This window comes from Pleurodeles waltl, chromosome 11 (assembly GCF_031143425.1).
Source record: "Pleurodeles waltl isolate 20211129_DDA chromosome 11, aPleWal1.hap1.20221129, whole genome shotgun sequence".
NCBI lineage: Eukaryota > Metazoa > Chordata > Amphibia > Caudata > Salamandridae > Pleurodeles > Pleurodeles waltl.
In genome coordinates, this window is record NC_090450.1 from 999,006,842 (window position 1) to 999,025,423 (window position 18,582).

Genomic DNA, 18,582 nt, shown 5'->3' on the forward strand with positions numbered 1-18,582 from the left:
CGGGATCCATGGAGGCTGCTCCTCCGCCAGCTCCCCGTCACCAGAAGACCGCCACACCGAATCATGGGACGTGATTCGGTGGACAGTGTTCTGATGACGGGGCGGTGGAGCAGCCTCCACTTTCCCGCCGACCACCAGTATGGCTGCTGGCGGCTCTCTGTCCGGAAAAGGACAGAGGGCTGCCAGCAGTCATAATACACTGCGGGGAAAACCGCCTGCACTGGCGGTCTTCAGCACGGCAGTACCTCAGCGGTCTTGAAAAAAGACCGCTGAGGTTAAAATGAGGGCCTAAGTCTCTTCCTCCATTATTTTCTTTAGGAGAGTGTTGTAGTACCAGTGATTGGCCCTGTGTGGTGCTGGGCTTTTTGCACATCTGAGCTAAAGTACATTTATACCTGTATTGGACACTATTTGGCTGCATCAACTATAGTGAAGTTTATGAATAACAATGGGCTTACTCTTTTATGGGTGGGTGCATTACCTGTAGCCCCCAGCCCTTTCTTGAACTCTTTTCACTCCTCACTAACCCTTCAAATTAATTTGTAAATATTGTCCATTTTCCAGCACCTTCCACATTTAGTACTAGAAGATATCCCTATATGGGCAGAGATCTCCACAGTAGGTTTTTTAATACCATCTTGTAATACATGTACTTTGTTAATAGGCTTTACAGTGCGTAGTATGTTAGACCAAGAGTGTTACGTGTCTAAGTTGCCTGCTTTCTCAATACAGCTGCAAGCTTCATGACAAGGGTTATTTGCCTTAATTTTGCATATATTTTTGTATAGTCCAATAAACAGTTATATTATATTATATTATAAAGTGTCATATTGTGTAGTCCCAATTTTTGTCACACAAGCTAAACCCTAGATACCCAAGATAACCAGTAATTGTGTAAGTAGAGTGTTTCTATCGGCCCACCTTATCCCACTCACACCATGATTATCTGGTAGAGTGAGGGGGTAAACAAAACCTTTTTCCTGCTGAACGTACTGAAATTTAGGTGTAGGGGACTACATTACATTTAAACTCCAGTGTCTAGGGAATTGCAAGTCTTAGAGTAATAGCTTAAACAGTCCTATGAAAAGAAATACAAGACCATTGAAAGAGAAATGCCCCTAAGATGTGGGTGAAAAGTAAAATTGCCTGTATCCCTTTCAGCCTGTAAAAGGTGGCCATATGGACTCTCAGGATATTGGCTGGGCCAAGTACCAGTTCAGGCTCATCAACAGTTAGACTCCTTCAAACATCCTGGACTCCTTAGTGAAACAGATGTCCTTATAGATGCATCTTGGGTTCAGGTGAAGCAAAATGAACTGCAGGACGTCATGGCTCCATTGTGGGATAATCCATTCTAGTCCTTCTATAAATCAGCATCAGTTGTGCTGGGGCTTGACTCTCAGGCCGGGCAGCAGTACTACAAGCTGGAAAGATTTGATCTCCCCAGCAGGGGTCAGAAGTAGTGCTTCTAAGCTTGGTCCTCGCCTTGGAGGAATCAAGCAACATGGGGGTGTCCTGCTGCTGGTCATATTTCTTCTTTGAGATTGACTGACACATACAAGACGCAGATTCTGGAGGGCCACATCTTATGCAATTCTGAGTGGTCCTAGCAGAAATCAAGAGCCAATTTAAACTTGTGCCTGGGTAAAACCGTTTGATACATCTGGCCCTATGTCTCATCAGTGCACACCATAACAGACCTTGCATGATCAAAGAGATGAATACTTCAGAAGAGACAAGCCAGACTTATGAAGTTCTGTGTTTCCTATTCCCAGGAGGCTATCAGTTCACTACAGTGTGACAGGCCAGAAAAGTTGGTCAAACTGATTGTAGTCATTTCTTTTCAATCAGTCAGGATTTTGAGCTGAATTCAGGAGCCTCCGAGTGAAGGTGATGGTCAGTGGATTAACAAAGTCCCCCACAGCCCCTGTGATTGAGGGTGCCTGAGTTCCAAAGGCCCCCTTAGCACAGCACCCTGGCCTGAGAGCTCCTGAGTGAGCCTGGAGGGGGTCCGTCAATGGTCCTTACAGGGGGTCCTTCCAGTTTCAGTGCCCCACTGCTGATGGTCTTTCTATCTTTGCAGCAGTCTCAGTGAAAACGTAATTGCTCACAAGGGGGGGCGTTAGAGCTTTAAACGTGTTGGAAAGGGTGATTTGGAAAAATAATCAATGTGCAAATGGGACATTTACCTCACAACAAATGTCAACATTGATTCGGCTTCAATTTCTGATTTAAATGTCACTTTCGTCCTTGGGTCAAGACTTGGTGCATACTGATCAGAGTTGTATTAATATGTTCAGATAGCAGCACATGGACAAAGCTTTCAAGCTTCAACAAACAGCAGATGCTGACAAGTGAAGAACTCTCTAAAGTGTAACTAAAAAGAATGGAGGGAGGGGGTGGATTGGAAAAGAGTCTTTCCGTTAACTTCTACAACGGAACATGAAGACATGCAGACACATTTTTTAAAAGAAAGGAGTGCCAAGTAGAGTAATAAATAAATATTTACCAATGACTAAAGGCGGTAAGTCACCGCTGTTCCAGGTTTAGTACTCCATGAAGGGCCAAGAAGTCTAAAACCATGGGCACCCCTTGCCTTAAATATGTACTTCCAAGGCCGGACTGTCCGTACTGGGCATTGGGCATTTCCCAAGAAGGCTGGAACGGTGGGACTGCTTTTGTTGCTGGCGTGCTGATTTTGTAGCAGTGCAGCAGTTTTAAAAGCACTGCAGAGTTCCTTGTATATCCAACGGTTTTCAGGCAACATAAAAAGTGCCAAGATAACTCCGGTGATTAATGTACCTGCTGGAGAGAGATCACAGTCTAATCTAGTGGCAGTTTTGACTCATCTAAGGTAGTGCAGTGGGTAAATGTGCCTGCTGCAAAGAACGTATACTCTGCAGATCACAAAACAGTATTTTCTGCACATAGCTCAGTGCCATTCTGCTTTTGTCACAGGGAAACTTTTACTACTGTTCAGTTCACAAGTTACAATCCTGATATAGCACAGTGAGCTAAGAACTGCCATCAAAGGGCTGTCTGCAAACTGCATGGCACAGGTTAGGAAGTTCTGTTTTTCTCACAGTCTATGATTATCCTAATTTTGCTAAAAAAAAGGGTTTGTTTGTGTAGAAATAATTTGTTATTAGTAAAGTCAGTCCTAACCACTTTGTTACGTTCGGAATCCTGAGTTTATTCTTCCCTGGGCCAAGCATCCTTAAAAAAAGCCTCCCAGCTTGGATGATATGTGAGTCCTTCACCTTGTAGTCACCTTTGTCTTAAATAACATTTGCAATACACTGATTTACACACCTATGATTCATTGCCTCTGTTTGTGATGTAAAGTGCTCCAACACCCTTCGCTGGTAAGAGAGGCGCTATAAAACATATGAGATACATGACAGAGAAGGGCTATGGAGAGCTGGGGGCACTGCTAGAGGGTGATGGTGAGGGAATCACTGAAGACCTCCAATAAAAGTTGCTGGATCTTTGTGCTCTGTAAGGTCATCATTTACTATGTACTAAAAACTAATACAAATGATTATTTAATAAAAATGTGTCGTAGAATGCACCGGGTTTGCCATTTGTTTCCACATTTTCATGGTGGGAGAACACCACCAGCCCAATTGTAGTGGTCAGGGTCGCTCACTGTACATCCTATGGGGATGGACTGGCAACATTTGCCAGGGCTGCTTTTGGTTCCACGTCTGACCCTGTGCACTTCCCGAGCTCATTTTATGAGCAAAGATTCAATGTTTCACCAATCTTCACACCACCTTCCAGAATTGTAATTTATGGCTCTGAGTGGAGTGAGTCATGGGGGTTGGGGTGGGTGGGGGTTGTTCGCCATCAGTTCCACTACCTCTAGTTTTGGTATATTTTGTAATTACCCTCGGGATCTTCTCCAGTCTCCTCTCCCTACACAGGACCGATGCTGCCCTCCCTCTGGTGACCCTCTGCTGCAGACTTACTATTCCAGACTCCCGAGCCCCCCTAATATTGACGTCCTGTAGCTCAGCAGATTGTGCAAAGCATCTTTGTAGCGTGTCAGGCGCGTGCTCATCCGCGTGATGAATAAAAAGCATATTTCAGTCCTTAATTTGAATTCCTTTTTTTAACCCGGTGATTTTGACATTTAGGGGCTCCGGCACGGTGCCCACGGGAGGGCCCCCCTCGTGCTCTTGGCAGGTAGATGTGTTTTTAATCAGCTCCCCTGACTTGCCTGGTGTCGGGATTAGCGCCCCGTCTCCTCGTGGCGCACAGAGTCCTACACGCTGCGACAGCCGTATCCGCAGGGAGCTGCTTTGCAGCTAATTATCCATGGGGGGCTGGTAATTGCTGTATAATGTATTCTGGTTTAATATGAAATATGTTGTTGTGACAGGCGGTGGAGCCCCGAGTGGGCTAGACAGTCACGGGGCTCGGTGCTGGCTCAGACGAACCCCCAAATAGGAACCTTAGCCGCAGGAGGAATGGTGGTAACATTTAAGGCATGGACAAAGTGGCCCTCGGTCCCCACTTTCCAAGGGCCCCCTGTGTAGGTGAACTGTCTCTCAGTTCTGTGTTGGAGCATTCGTCTGTTGTGCCATCACGTCGACAAACCTTGAGTTCCATGCAAGGGGTTTGAAATACAGGGAATCAGGTCAAATTAATCAGCATTACATTTTGACAGTGCAACCAATTGGGCCACACACTGAAACCCCAATTCGAAATAAAGTTAAAGCGTTTTATTATAGCCTTCGAGCCCGTCAGCCATTAAAGGCCCACTCCAGCGTTAAAGAGGGAGCAGGCCTTTAATGGCCGGCAGAGCCCACTAGTCGGGCTCTAAGGCTATTAGAACATGCTGCCACTAGAGGGCAGAATGTTCTAATAAATAAAACAAAGTCCTCACGGAGCCCGAGGGGATTTTATCTGTTGCTGTGAACAGAGAGAACATTGCCTGCTGGTAAAAGCCCAGAGCACTCCATTATCTCCAATGGAGCCCCCAGCATTCCAATGTTCTAATACAAGTTAACTCTCAGGTTAATGTAAACAAATCTCAAAAGCACACTGTAGAAATACAGAATAGCAATAGGGTAACCGAAACAGTAGAAGTGCTTAAACTGATTAAGGTATGGCATACAAGGAACTCTGAAACTGCAATAAAAAATATTAACAGAAGAATCTGACGCTCACAAAATAAGCGCTGGTGCAATCTATTATAGCCTTAAATCCACAGTAGCGGGCTATACCAGCCATTAAAGGCCAGAGCCAAAGGCGAGAGCCTTTAACAAGGGAACAGAACTTTAACCGCCAGTATAGCCCAGCTGCGAAGGGCTATGAGGCTAATAGAACATTCTGCCACTAGAGGGCAGAATGTTATAATAAATAAAACAAAGTCCTCACACAGCCTAAGGGGATTAAAATGGCCTTGGTCTCCGCAAGGCCTTTGTTCACAGCTGTTGCTGGGAACAAAGAACATTGGAATATCGATGCTCTGGGCTTTTACCAGCCATTAAAAGCCCAAAGCACTCTATTGTCCCCAACGGAACTCCCAGCATTCCAATGTTCTGATACACATTAATGTAATTTAATGTCATCTAACTAAATAAGCTATAGATAAGTATTGAATCTCATAAAGAACCTAAAGAATGCATATACCCTATCCAGAAGGACATACAGGCAAAGGATAAAAAGCAAGAATAGGTCAAAAGTAATTTGGAAAAATATCATCAAGGACATAAAGAAGATAACCACTGAAGGTTAACGACCATGTAAAAAGTGAAGGTATCAGCATACCAGAAGCTCAGTCAAGATTCCTCTTAGAGAATCAAGCGTTAGTCAAAGCCAGACGCAACACACACGAGGAATGGGGAAGTCAGAGGTATGTAACTCTCGTGTCCAAGGGAAACTGCATCTGCCGCGCAATCAATTAGCGAAAGTCCTAGTTAAAATCACTCTTTCAGCTAGGTCATAACTCCTCCGATCACTCCATACTGGTGTCGTCTCACGATGTACCTTGCAACAATACCTTGCGTCCCCACATTAGTCCTGAGAAAGTAGCTGTCCTTGGTCTCCTGTACAATGATTGCAGCATATATGAATAGAGGCCGTCACTTCTCTCTTTCTCTCCATTTACTTTTCCAAGGTTGCATTCTTAAGCTCTGTTTGAATACAACAATAGCACATCTATTTCGAAACAAAACATTTCTAATTCAAGTTACCTGCAATGAAATGACACATTAGCAGAAAATGGAAAACAGTTTCTCAAGTTTTAGAAATTACAGGACTAGTTATGCTAAACAAAGAAATAATTCAATTTCACATTTAATTCATAATATTTTTTACAATACATTAAATCATGAAATTGTGTTATACTTTGTTAATGTAAACAACTTCATGTAACTGTTAATGTAAAATGAAAGAAATTGTTAGCACATGTGATTGAATATAACAGGGAACTACATTTCTTCAGCGAAAATCAACAATATTGAGTATACATGTTGTGAAAGCTACTGTGGTTTCAGGGTAAATCACTTTCAAATAACGTAAAGATGACTATAGAATCACAATAAATAGTACATTTCAATGAATAAGGTTATTCCACACAACATTTACCTTCTAGCCCTATAGTGAATACACTCCATTATGAAAGACAAGTACAACACTTTGGCCCTCATTATGAGGCATGGTCAGACCTCCGCCAAAGCAGTGGTCTGACTGCGACATTACGACCATGACGTTACGGATACGGTAGGACTGTCGGCACTGCCTGGTGGTGCCGGCCGACCCAATCCACCAGGGAAGCGCTGCAAGCAGTGCTGTCCTGGGGATTACGAACCCACGCTCTCCGCCGTCTACATGGCAGTTTAACTACCATGTGAAGGCTGATAGAGACGGGGTGCTGGTGGCCCCAGGAGGGCCCCTGCACTGCCCATGCACTTGGCATTGGCAGTGAGGGGGTCCCCCTGGCCAGCCCCATTGCGCAAATCACTGTCTGCTTTGCACAACACAACGCACAACAGCATTGCTGCGGCTCTATTATGAGCCAGCATCAATGTTGTTGTGTGTTTCCTGCTGGGAGAGCGGGCGGAGACTGTGTATCCGCCCGCTAGCCCAGCGGGAAACTCATAATAGGGGCCACAGCAGGTTTGCCGCATAGTCGGTAACCTGACCACTGGAGCTTGGCAGGCAGCCTTTTCCTCGCGCCAAACTCATAATTAGGGCATTTATATTTAGTACTCTAAGAGTTCACTTAACATGTTTACAATATGGTCACATGTAGACCAACATTGTGATGTCAGGGATGATAGCAATCTACACTTTACCATCTGTTTCTCTTTATTTAAACCTCTCTTCTTTTGGCTCAATCTTTCTACCCAATTCAATCTTAAGTTTTTTTTGGGTCCTGGGCAAAAAAAAATTCACCTGTTCCTGTGTGATCCTGTTAAAGGTTAACGTACAATGAAGTATTGCTTGGCATATTGGGTCTTGACATATCTTCAAACTTGTTTAATCCAGATGTACCCAAAATGTTTTGCCCTTGGTCCCCAGAATCCTTAAGAAGACACGGGCCCTGACTAGAGAGAAAAGGTAGCCCTGTTGAAAAGCCACATATTGCACTGCCTGACTAGGTATAATGAGTAACCTGACTCCCACTACCGATGATTTGCATGTGCTCCTCCCACCAAAATGTTTTGGGAACCATTTTGGCCAAACGGTGCATTTTACAGCACATTTATTTAAAATATAGGTGCTAAAAAGTCATATTTTACAAGTGTTTCTGGAGATGTGACATGGGGACTCGGTACTTGCACAGGTATGGAGACTCCCTATGCCCTACTTGACCCCTCTGAAGGACTGCCTAAATGAGAAAGAGAAAGTAAATCAGAGGCAAATGGAACAGGATAATATGAGGAGGATAGGTGAAAAATGGAGAGGATTGCACAAAAAATGTGGAGAACACAGGGGACTGATTTTTAAGGGTGGACGGAGCTGAGTTCTACTCTGCGGGGTTCCACAGAGTTAGCTAAAAACACTATAAAATTCCACAGAGTTCTGCCTGTGGCGGAATACGGCCGGCCCTACCACCTTGGCCTGAATGGGCCGATCTCAGAAGCGCTAAGCAGGGTCAGGCCTGGTTAATAATACTAACGAGGCCCGATCCTGCGTAGCACTTCTGAGATCGGGAGCATTCAGGCCAGGGTGGTATGCCATATGCAACAAAAGCTGCTGCTTCAGGCTTCTCGTGCTGACACAGCCCACCAGCCTGGAGCCTGCTCCTCTCCACACCTGCACACTTCCCTCCACCAACTGCCCTCCTTCACAAACTTGCTATGGAGGGCCAAGCACGCCCCCTGTCTTACACCAGCCTTGCAATTGCTTCCTCTACACTTACACACAGCCTCAGATCGCCCTTTCTTTAGGGCCCAGCATTAGCAGCAGCAAATCAGCTCACCACCAGCAGCCTGGTATTTTCACAAAGTGCCTAGCCCGGCTTGCCACTAAGGCACTCTCTCTAAGCTACACACATCCCTACCCTACCACTCAGCAGCTGTTGGTCGCCCAGTCTCCAGCTCTCCCTGCTGGCCTCGGGACCATACCCCATAACACCACTTCCTTTCCCAGGGAGTCTGGGGAGACAAGTTCTTTTCAAGTGGAGCGCTGACTGCAAGTTTCCAAGCACAGATCTCCTCATATGCAAAAATCCTGTCCATGCCCAGTGCCGGCCCCCGTGCACACATAAAAGAGAAAGCAAAACAAGGGTCTGACCTGAATGCTGGATCCAGGTTCCCCGTTGCCAGCGGCCTGGCTCTCTGACCCCTGCACCCGGGCTACTGAGGACAGTAAAAGGAGGGAGGCCTGGATCCGGAGCTGGCACTGGTGCAGCCCCTCAGCAGCATCTTGCAGCAGCTCCACGCCTCCCTCTGCCCCCTGCTCCCAGGCTGCTGAGGACAGTGAAAGGAGGGAGGCCTGGATCCAGAGCTGACACTGGTGCGGCCCCTCAGCAGGAGCTTGCAGTAGCTCCACTCCTCCTTCAGCCCCCTGCTCTGGGCTGCTGAGGACAGTGAAAGGAGGGAGGCCTGGATCCGGAGCTGGCGCCGGTGCAGTCCCTCAGGAGCAGCTTGCAGCAGCTCCACGCCTCCCTCTGCCCCCTGCTCCCAGGCTGCTGAGGACAGTGAAAGGAGGGAGGCTTGGATCCGGAGAAGGCACTGGTGCAGTCCCTCAACAGCAGCTTGCAGCAGCTCCACACCTCCCTCTGCCCCCTGCTCCCAAGCTGCTGAGGACAGTGAAAGGAGGGAGGCCTGGATCCGGAGCTGGCGCCGGTGCAGCCCCACAGCAGAAGCTTGCAACAGCTCCACACCTCCCTCTGTCCCCTGTTCCTGGGCTGCTGAGACAGTGAAAGGGGGGAGGCCAGGATCTGGCGCCGGTGCAGCCCCTCAGCAGCAGCTTGCAGCAGCTCCAAACCACCCACCTAAAGAAAGCAAATCCTTAGCTAGGGGTCTCCTTGCTTGTTGTAGGGCAAATGGTGTCTTCATTTTGGGCAGGGTGTAAAGTGCAGCCAGTTATGGGCCCCACAGCTCAAGCGCAGACCTGCGCCTGCACTATGTGGCACATAACTGGGCTGCAGCGCGCAAGGAGGTGAGCTCTGCTCCGCTGCTGTTGCCAGCAGAGGGATGGAGTGCCAAAAACTCTGCTAACTCCGCCAGCATAGCGGAGCTCACCACCACCCCTACTGATATTCCATACTTAATCCAGACAAGAGGAAGTTTCTGAATGGGAAGTAAAGGAAAAGGGAAGTTAGAAAAGGTACCTAAGGCAGGAATAATATCTCACCTACCTCAATGTTCATGTTTCCATTTGAGAGAAGCTGTCTGAGGGATGGATCTTGCTTCCACCTAGAAGAGAAAAGGAGCACAAACTAAAAGAGGGGATCAAACTGGAGGGATCTATGTTTTACAGACTATTTTACCAAGTTCAAACTCTTGGTATAAAAAAGGATACACTGCTGATGTGAAAGGTAGGAAGAATGAATTTGTAAAACAAAATAAGATGTGGAGCTTGTTTGTACCTGGCTGTACCTAGAACACAGACCTTTTGGATATTTTATTTGTGGACATAACAATGAGAGGATTTACAATGCAAGCAAACCAACCTTATGTAAACACTAGAAGGATCTTTGCAATTGTTTAAGTAAGATTATTGTAGATTAAATAAAATCATTAGAATTTCTCAAATCATACTTTCAAAATAGCACGAAAATAAACAGCTGCTTTTCATAAAAAAGCTAAAATTACTGCTAATCAAGCTTTCTGGTAGATCCTTCATTAAAATTGTAATAAATCTAACAGCACGAATATAAATAAATATCAAGTTCCAGTTAAAAGTCATAACATGTATATGGCTTATCTTTACAGAGCAATATTCCCACGTTAGCAACTTTAAAAACACATATTTTGATTTTGCTGTTGTGTCAAAGATAGCCCTATTAAAAAGTAGAGACGACTTAAGACAAAAGTGAAGCATACGTTCCTATGTTCTGAGAATTATTTATTTTCAGATTTAAGACAGTTAACCTCAATATATTTTGTAATTTACCCTATTACCTACCAGTCCATGCCTTCTCCACAGAGACATAGTTTATCTTGTGGCAGCAACATTACAATTCCTATGAAATTACTCTTCTTGATTGTTGTAAATATGTTTTAATAGGAGCTTTCTCTACTGATATACCTTGGGCGTAGAGAGATTAAATGTGTGATATTCTTTTTCTGGATTCCACCAAGATGGCAACAGTGACGCTCTGCTGTTCTGTTTATTACCAATCACCCTCTACTTTCTAGTGAAGATGACATTAGGAGATAAAAATGCATGGATTTTGGGTGGAGAATTTGATGTGGGATGTTAAGTATGCTGGAGGTCCCAAAGATGTAGGAGTTACTTTAATGCAACAAATTCTCCTAAATGTCCAAACTTTGTCTTGCTCACATTAATAGGAATGTAGTTTGCACCTTTCTTTCATGAAACTTCTAAATTCTGTTTCTGAGGAACATTTCTTGCATAATTCATGAAAGTCAAATTCTTTTAAAATGTAGTCTAGGTTATTGGTCCAAAGACAGCTTTGTTCTCTTTGTAATATCTCTCTACAAATTGAAGGCTTTCATGAAACCTTTATGCATTCCACCGACAGTACCAAAGCTTTATGTAATGAACCTCTAACATGCACCACATTTTCACTAGGCACAAATTCAAACCAGAGTTGAGTCAGCGAACAAACTACAGACACTGAGAGAACATCTCTTCTAGGCTTCTGCCATTTTGTTTCCAAAGATTGCAGCACCCCGTGTCACTGAATGAGTGTATATTCCATTTATTGTAGATAGAATGGAGGTGTTATCCATAGCTTATCTAGTTGCTAAAGACTTTAATAGGACGCAGATCTCAGTTGCTTTGCATCCTACTTGATTTGGATTCAACTAAAACAACATGTATCCCTCCAGAGTGCCATACAAGACCTGTTGTTCATGTGTAATACGTTATTATTTTTGTTTTGAACACAGTCATCACTAATTCCTTAACATTGTTCCAGATGTTGATAGCTAATAAAGGTCTTTCCAGTCCCATCAGAGTGACATCAATAATCACGGTACTATCTGCATATTGAAGCAAGGATAATTGCTAGCTACCTAATTTCAAAGGATATGTCCTTGCTGATTACAGAGACTGCTCCATTTCTGCTGTACATAAATTTAAAAGAGGGGGAGCATGCACACAATCATGCTTTAAGGCCATAAATATCATATTTTTGTATTTACCTCTGAGCCATCCTGGACCCTAACCCTTAACGAGGAAGTAAAATAGAAAAATTAAATTGAGGAGTCAGAGATGCCCCAATCCTCTGGTTAAGTTAGATAAAATTGATTGACTTACATGTAAATGATTTAAATAACAAACATACAACAGGAATTTGGGTGTTGTTGCTAATTTCAGAACTAGAATGTTTAATGCTAATTTGTTATCAATCATTTAATAACCATTTCTGGAACCCATTTGATATAACAAGAGATCTTTTTCTTTTACCTAAGATGTTAGTTCATTTACCAATATATTGGCAAACATTTTTGCATGCATATCAAAAGGGACTAACATTTGATAGCCCTTTGGATTATTAATGTTACCCCTTTTTTCAAACTAACTGCACAGCAAAGCAAGTAACCAATAGATGTTAATACTGAGGTCCAGGTGGTTTGCAGTAAACTGGAACTATCCACAATGCCTTGTTTGACTTTGCAGCAGGGATCGCACTGCAACAAGGGAGATGAATCATTCTGGACTGAAGGCAGACTCGTTCCAGACACAAACCTGGATGATTTCATGGGGTATTGTCATTGAAGCAATGGTTTTGCTTAGGTTTTTTTTCCTTAAACATTTTTGTTGCCATCTGAGGACAATAAACTCTTTGAGCATGAATTTACCTTTCTGGTGGCGTGTACCAGGATTTTCAGAACATCCCTGTGGTTGCTTAGGGTTATTCCAGCACTGCTGGTGAATACACAACAAAGACTCCAAGTACCACTCAGATTTAATATTAGATTTGTGATTTGATCCATTCTCTTTCTTTGTAATCTATGTCTCCATGCTATATATTCCCTAAACTCAAGAGTTCCCATTTGGTAATCTCATCAGTTTACTCATTGCGTCCTTGAAGTGCTTTAATGAAACAGAAAGATTTGAGAATGATATTTCATTTAGTTTAAGGAGCAAAGGTGCTGACTAAAGACTTCCCTTTTGTATAGACAGAATGGTGATAACGTCTTAGACTCAGAGTAAAGAAGATTGCTTGGGAACAAGTAAAGCCACTTATAGCAAAATGTTTTAACCTTAGTGAGAGGAAGACCCGGACCGCCAGGGCCACGGTGGTGGTTTTACCGCCAACAGGCTAGCGGTGAAGACCGCCATATTATTAATGTAGCGGGTTGGCCTCTGCCAAAGAGCCACATCACCACTCATACCCCATGCTGGAGATGAGCATCTTTGACCCGGCAGTCCACAGAACACCCCTGGCGGTATTTTGAGCTGATTTTCCACAATGGTTGCCGCTGTGATAGCACTGCCACAGAAACCCTGCTGGAAACGCTACTGGTGACAGGTAATTTCTTCCCTATCACTGGCAGAAAACTCCAAGCAAGAACAATACCCCCCACCCTCCACCACCGCTTCAGTTACAGCACCCCCCACCAGGTACCACGGCCCACACTCATACTCACATTCATTTCAACACTCATCATGCATACACACACGCAGGCAGACTGGGAGTCTGTGCAGGCTCTCTCCAGCCCACCACCTGTGTTGCTGGGCTGGAGAGAACCGTGTGCGCATGTGTGTTTGGCCGGCCCGGGACAGCTGGCCAAACACACATGTGCTCTAAGGGGAGTGCACAGTGCCATCCCCTCAGCTCATCACCCCAAATGCCCGCCCCTTTTACATGGAAAGGATAATAAACAGAGTTTATTATCCTTTCCATGTAAAAGGATTTGCAGCGGTTGCTGCTGTCGGGGGGTGACGCTCCTCCGCCCATATGGAGGAACATGTACAGTTCTCAGCAGCTTCCAACATAATTAAGATTCATCAATTATTGAGTGGTTTTGATTTGTTCTGCCTTGAAAAGCCTGAGTTCTTGGCCCCTTGAATATGTATTAAAAACTAGGGCCCATATTTATACTTTTTTTAGCACTGTATTTGCGTACTTTTTTTGACGCAAAAGCAGTGCAAACTTCCAAAATACAATTATATTTTGTAAGCCCCTAGCACCATTCGAATGCCACATTAGTGTCATTTTTTTATGCTAATGTGGCCAAAAATGGCACATCATATTTACAAAGTGGCGCAATGCATGTATTGCGCTACTTTGTAACCCTTTGTGCTACATTATGCCTGCGCCAGCCATAATGTATGCAATGGGGGCATGCCCCAGTTAGGGGGGGCACAAAAATGGTGCAAATTAGAATTCTAAAAGATTTCCTTGCGCCATTTTTTCTTCTGCACTTTTAACTCCTGCTCAGAGCAGGCTTTAAAAGGAGGCTTCCATTGTTTACAGTGGGCCTCTGGGTGCTTTGCAGGATTAGCATCAGAATGTTTGACGCTAATCCTGCAAAACGCCAATCTAGAGTAAAAGATTCTGATGCTAATCCCCTAACTATCGCCACGGTGCGCCGTATTTTAAATATGGCGCACACATGGTGGCGTTAGGCGGCGCTAATGGGCAGAGCACCACTTTTCTTAACTATGCCCCTAAATTCGAGTATCCCCGCAGACAAGTTAGAAATACTTCCTCAAGTATAACAATAGGTCGCCACCATCCTCCAATGTTTCAGCACACTCCTGGGCTTTTTCGAGACCACATTTATGTTTTTTGCAGCAATAATATTTTGATCAGAAATATTTTAAAAAAGCAGATAGCTGGGAGAGTTGCTGGTTAGCGTCAAATATGAAGGCAAGTAGGCCTGCCTGGACACTTATGGCAAAGACATGCATCTGTAGGATAATTTCATCCCTACAAACATGCAGGTGTGAAATGTAGACATTTGCATCAGAATCACTTGTGTCCTACCAACTGCAAAGGATGCCCTTACAGTTCCGGTTTGAACTCTAGAGAAGGAAGTACCAATGCTTGCTGGTCAGTTCCTCGGAGTTGCCTGGAACTTGGAGCCAGGATAGAGATGTTTGGGCCTGACCAGAAGGTTAATGTGCGTTGATCTTAGGTTCTGAGCACATCTGTAGGGAGATAGAATGTCAGAGAGCTAGGTAGGGCCCGTGACATGTATTGCACATGGCCTCGCATCACTATTCGGCATACACCTGTGCATTAGTCCTCATACCAACGTGTGCTTCCCAGTAGGCTTGCATGCCTAAAACCACACATCCACACGGTGTGTATGATAGATAGCACAATATTTACAGATAAAAGGCTGTGATACTTTTGTAGATGATATATAGACCACAATATTTATGAGAAACGGTAGGTACTTTTGTTCTTGATTTTCTTTCATACAACCAACAAATGCTTTGTATATATCACACACGCCTTTATATTCTGTTCCCATGACACTTAGCAGATCTTCCCTCACTCTGGCGCACATTTACTAACATTATGCGTGGCGGGTGCGCCACTTTTTGGGGGTAACCACCGCACAAAATGTTATTTCCTATTTACAAAGCCACACAAATCAAATTTTGTGGCTTTGCATGGGATTTTTCTCACAAAGTAATGGAAGGCAGCGCACAGTGTCGATATGCGTTACTTTGCAGTAAGGAGGCATTCCGTGGCTAGAGTGTGGCGTTCCCATGCATCCACCCATGGATTTTGGTACTTTCCAGAGTTACGAAGACTTGTAAACCTGGAAATGCTTCAACTTGCTACACCTCCCTGAACCAGGTGTAACAAGGAGAAATTACTTCATTTCTTGTTAATGCCTCTTTCTATGTGTGTTGTATTCTGCGGAATATGGAGACAAAAGAAAATTCTTTTAAGGATTACTTTTATACAGAAAGTATTCCCTCCGGCACAAAAACAATCCTGCCTGTAACATGGGCACTCTTGCACCATGGTGCAACGGTGCCGCCATTGGTGCCGGGCACACACAAGTACGTCAGTGCCACACGTTAGTAGATATGGCGCTTTCCAGCTCTCTCCCATTCACGCAACTCTGTGCAGCAGCTTACCTTGAGGGTCTGCGTTGCGTGAGTTTTAAGTAAATATCCCTCTGTGTGTATTGTTTTTGGGGCACAGACACTCCTTTCTCAGTTGCTCACAAGGGATACATTGTTTCAGCTGAGAGTATAACTTCTTACAACTAATATCAATGACAGAAAATATCTTACCAAGGTTACTGCTGTGGCTAGGTTTCTATATTCAGCCCTCTTCTGATCTATGAACCTTACACTTTCTTCACAGAATGCACACAGTATATATATTTAAACACGCATGCTCAGTTTGGCTGTATCTCTGACTGGTTATTGTCATGGGGGTGGGCGCTCCAAACATTCAGTGATACCTTCGGTACTGCTAGGTCATAAACTATCAAGGGTGAAATTGTGATGGACAGATTCAGAACCAATCACCTGTAACTGAGAACTATATACATTTATGATTTCTTATGCAATATCACCCTAAACTGAAATATATGTAGCTTGAGATTGCAGGTTCATTGCTTTCTGTGTCGTGTGATTTAAGTCAGTTTTATGGAGTCTGTTTTCATGCTGATATTCTTTTAGCAAATGTTATTTCTCCAAGTTGGTTGTTGGTGTTTTACTCCTAAATAATAATTTCCATGTATGAAGAGATGTTTACACCTTAATATTAATTTCCATATATGAAAACTTTCAACATTGCCTTTTATCCGAGGCAAATTGTTTTTTTATATTCCTTTACCTTGTTTCACTTCTTTATAATGCTCTCATATGATTAAAGGATGATACAGAACTCGAGTACATCAGGGTGGTGGAAGGCGATAGACAAATGGTGGAGAAAGTCATTCAGCGGCAAAGGCCTGGAGAAGCAGGTAGCTTCCTGGAATAACTTATGTCGGTAACACTGTTGATAGAATAGGACAGAGTTGGAAACATCAGAACAGTGCAGAATACCAATTTAGTCTTGATGGAAGCAGTGTGAGGTGCTTCTAGGAGGCCAATCTTCAGTGTCTGATTGGATGGGATAGGAATAAATTGGAAAGGTAAAGAACAAAGTGATAGGAGGAATGTTTAAATGAATATCATCCACTGGTGATTACTCTGGCTGTATCCCAGTCCATCGCTTTTATGCCCTCTTCTCACCTAAAATATGAACCAGCCATGTGGGATTCAGTGTTGGCCCAGCTCCAGCGTAGTATGTAGGGTGTCTCTAAACCACTACCAGTCCAGCCCCACTGATACGACTGAGGACATCCGTGGGCTGCCAGCGACTGAGTATAATATGGCTCTGTATGAACTGCTTCATATGGGAGGCTACAATATTTCCAGGGGATTGGGAGGGCCAATGGAGGTCATTGGTGGAGGTCCACATTTGATTCTAGACTTAATCCAAGATACTTGTGATTGTTCAACTTGAGTATGGAAAACTGAGTAACTAGAAGGCGTAGCCTGGCAGAAGGGTCGGTCTCAACTGATGTCAAAGCAGTGCTGGATAATCCATGGACAAAGATTCTGGAGTCTGTGGGGTGGTGGGAGTGGGGGGGGATTACAGGGAGCGAATGAGATTTCGACGTGTAGCAATTTAGAGTCTCATTTAGGTATTGGTGGATGAGTTACTCCGTCAAAATGTGACTGGCATCCCATCTACCGAAATATAAATCCCAAAGGATATAATGGGATTTATATTTCATTGGACGGGATATCTGCCACCTTTGAGTAACTCCTCTGCCAAGATCTAAAACAGGCCCTAAGTCATCTACTGGTTGTAGGAATGGATGAGGGTGTATGACTGGTCAGCCTATAGGAGGGGCTGAAACCAGTCACTTGATCTGTGATGTTTTCAAAGGACAGATCGAGGTAATTCCCCTGATTTAAAAGGAGGCAGAACATGAAATTATTAAAGTTCTGTATCTTGCAGGTGTTTTGGAATGTATATGTCTAGTGGGAGTAAACAAGAGTGCCCCAGATAGGGCATTTTGTCTCCCTTTCTCAGCACTAGGATACAATTCTGGGTGAGGTATACGCTCTATGCCTTTACATGACATAAGAATGCTCTCCACCTGGCGGGGCGGACAAGTCTAGGGCCCTACTTGAAGCTGCAGCATTGTGAAGAAAAGAGCGGCATGGACGCTCCAGGCTCATGCATTCTGACTGCGGCACGGTTTGGGAAGGGATAAGCACTTGTCGCAGGCTCTATTATGTGCCAGGCTGTTCCTTCTTGTGCCACTCAGCGCTTACACCACCTCACAAGCATCAGCCATGCCCTCTGTGGGATCAGTAAACAAAGCAACAGATCTGGAGACAAAGACGTGGAAATATTGCAGAGCAGAAGAGAAGAAATATTCAAGAAAGGGATGTGTCAGTACTGAGCCATGAAGCGTGCCAAAGCCACCCTCTAAGGTAAAGACGGCTTATGTTTCCAGACTGCTTGGTGTGTACAGCTGAATGATATATTTTAGTAAGCGGGGAAGCTACACAAGCTGCAAGTGTTAGTAAGTCACCTCCAATCCAAGCATGAAGGACACACCAAGTAACAGAGAACTGCTGTTCACAGCGACACTTGTCGTTTCAAACTGCATTCTTTGTAAGCAAGGGTGAAGGAGTGAACACACTGAAGGGGGAGATTTAGTGATCAGAAGAGGGACTGAGGGTGTTCTAGAAGGAGCTGTTGACATTTATGGATCCACTTACCTATTTGCCCTTTTCCATACAACATTGAATATGCCTATCAGACATTTTAAGGCATGGGCTACGTGGACACTTGCTCAAGGCCTCCATCTCGGACTGATGTACAGTGACTGACCATCTACAGTGCTGTGTGGTTCGCATTCAGAACCTCCTGTCATGCTTGGGAAGCAGACGACATCCAGCAACTACTTGCCAGATTTGTTTTTTGAGGGGCATGGGTTACCC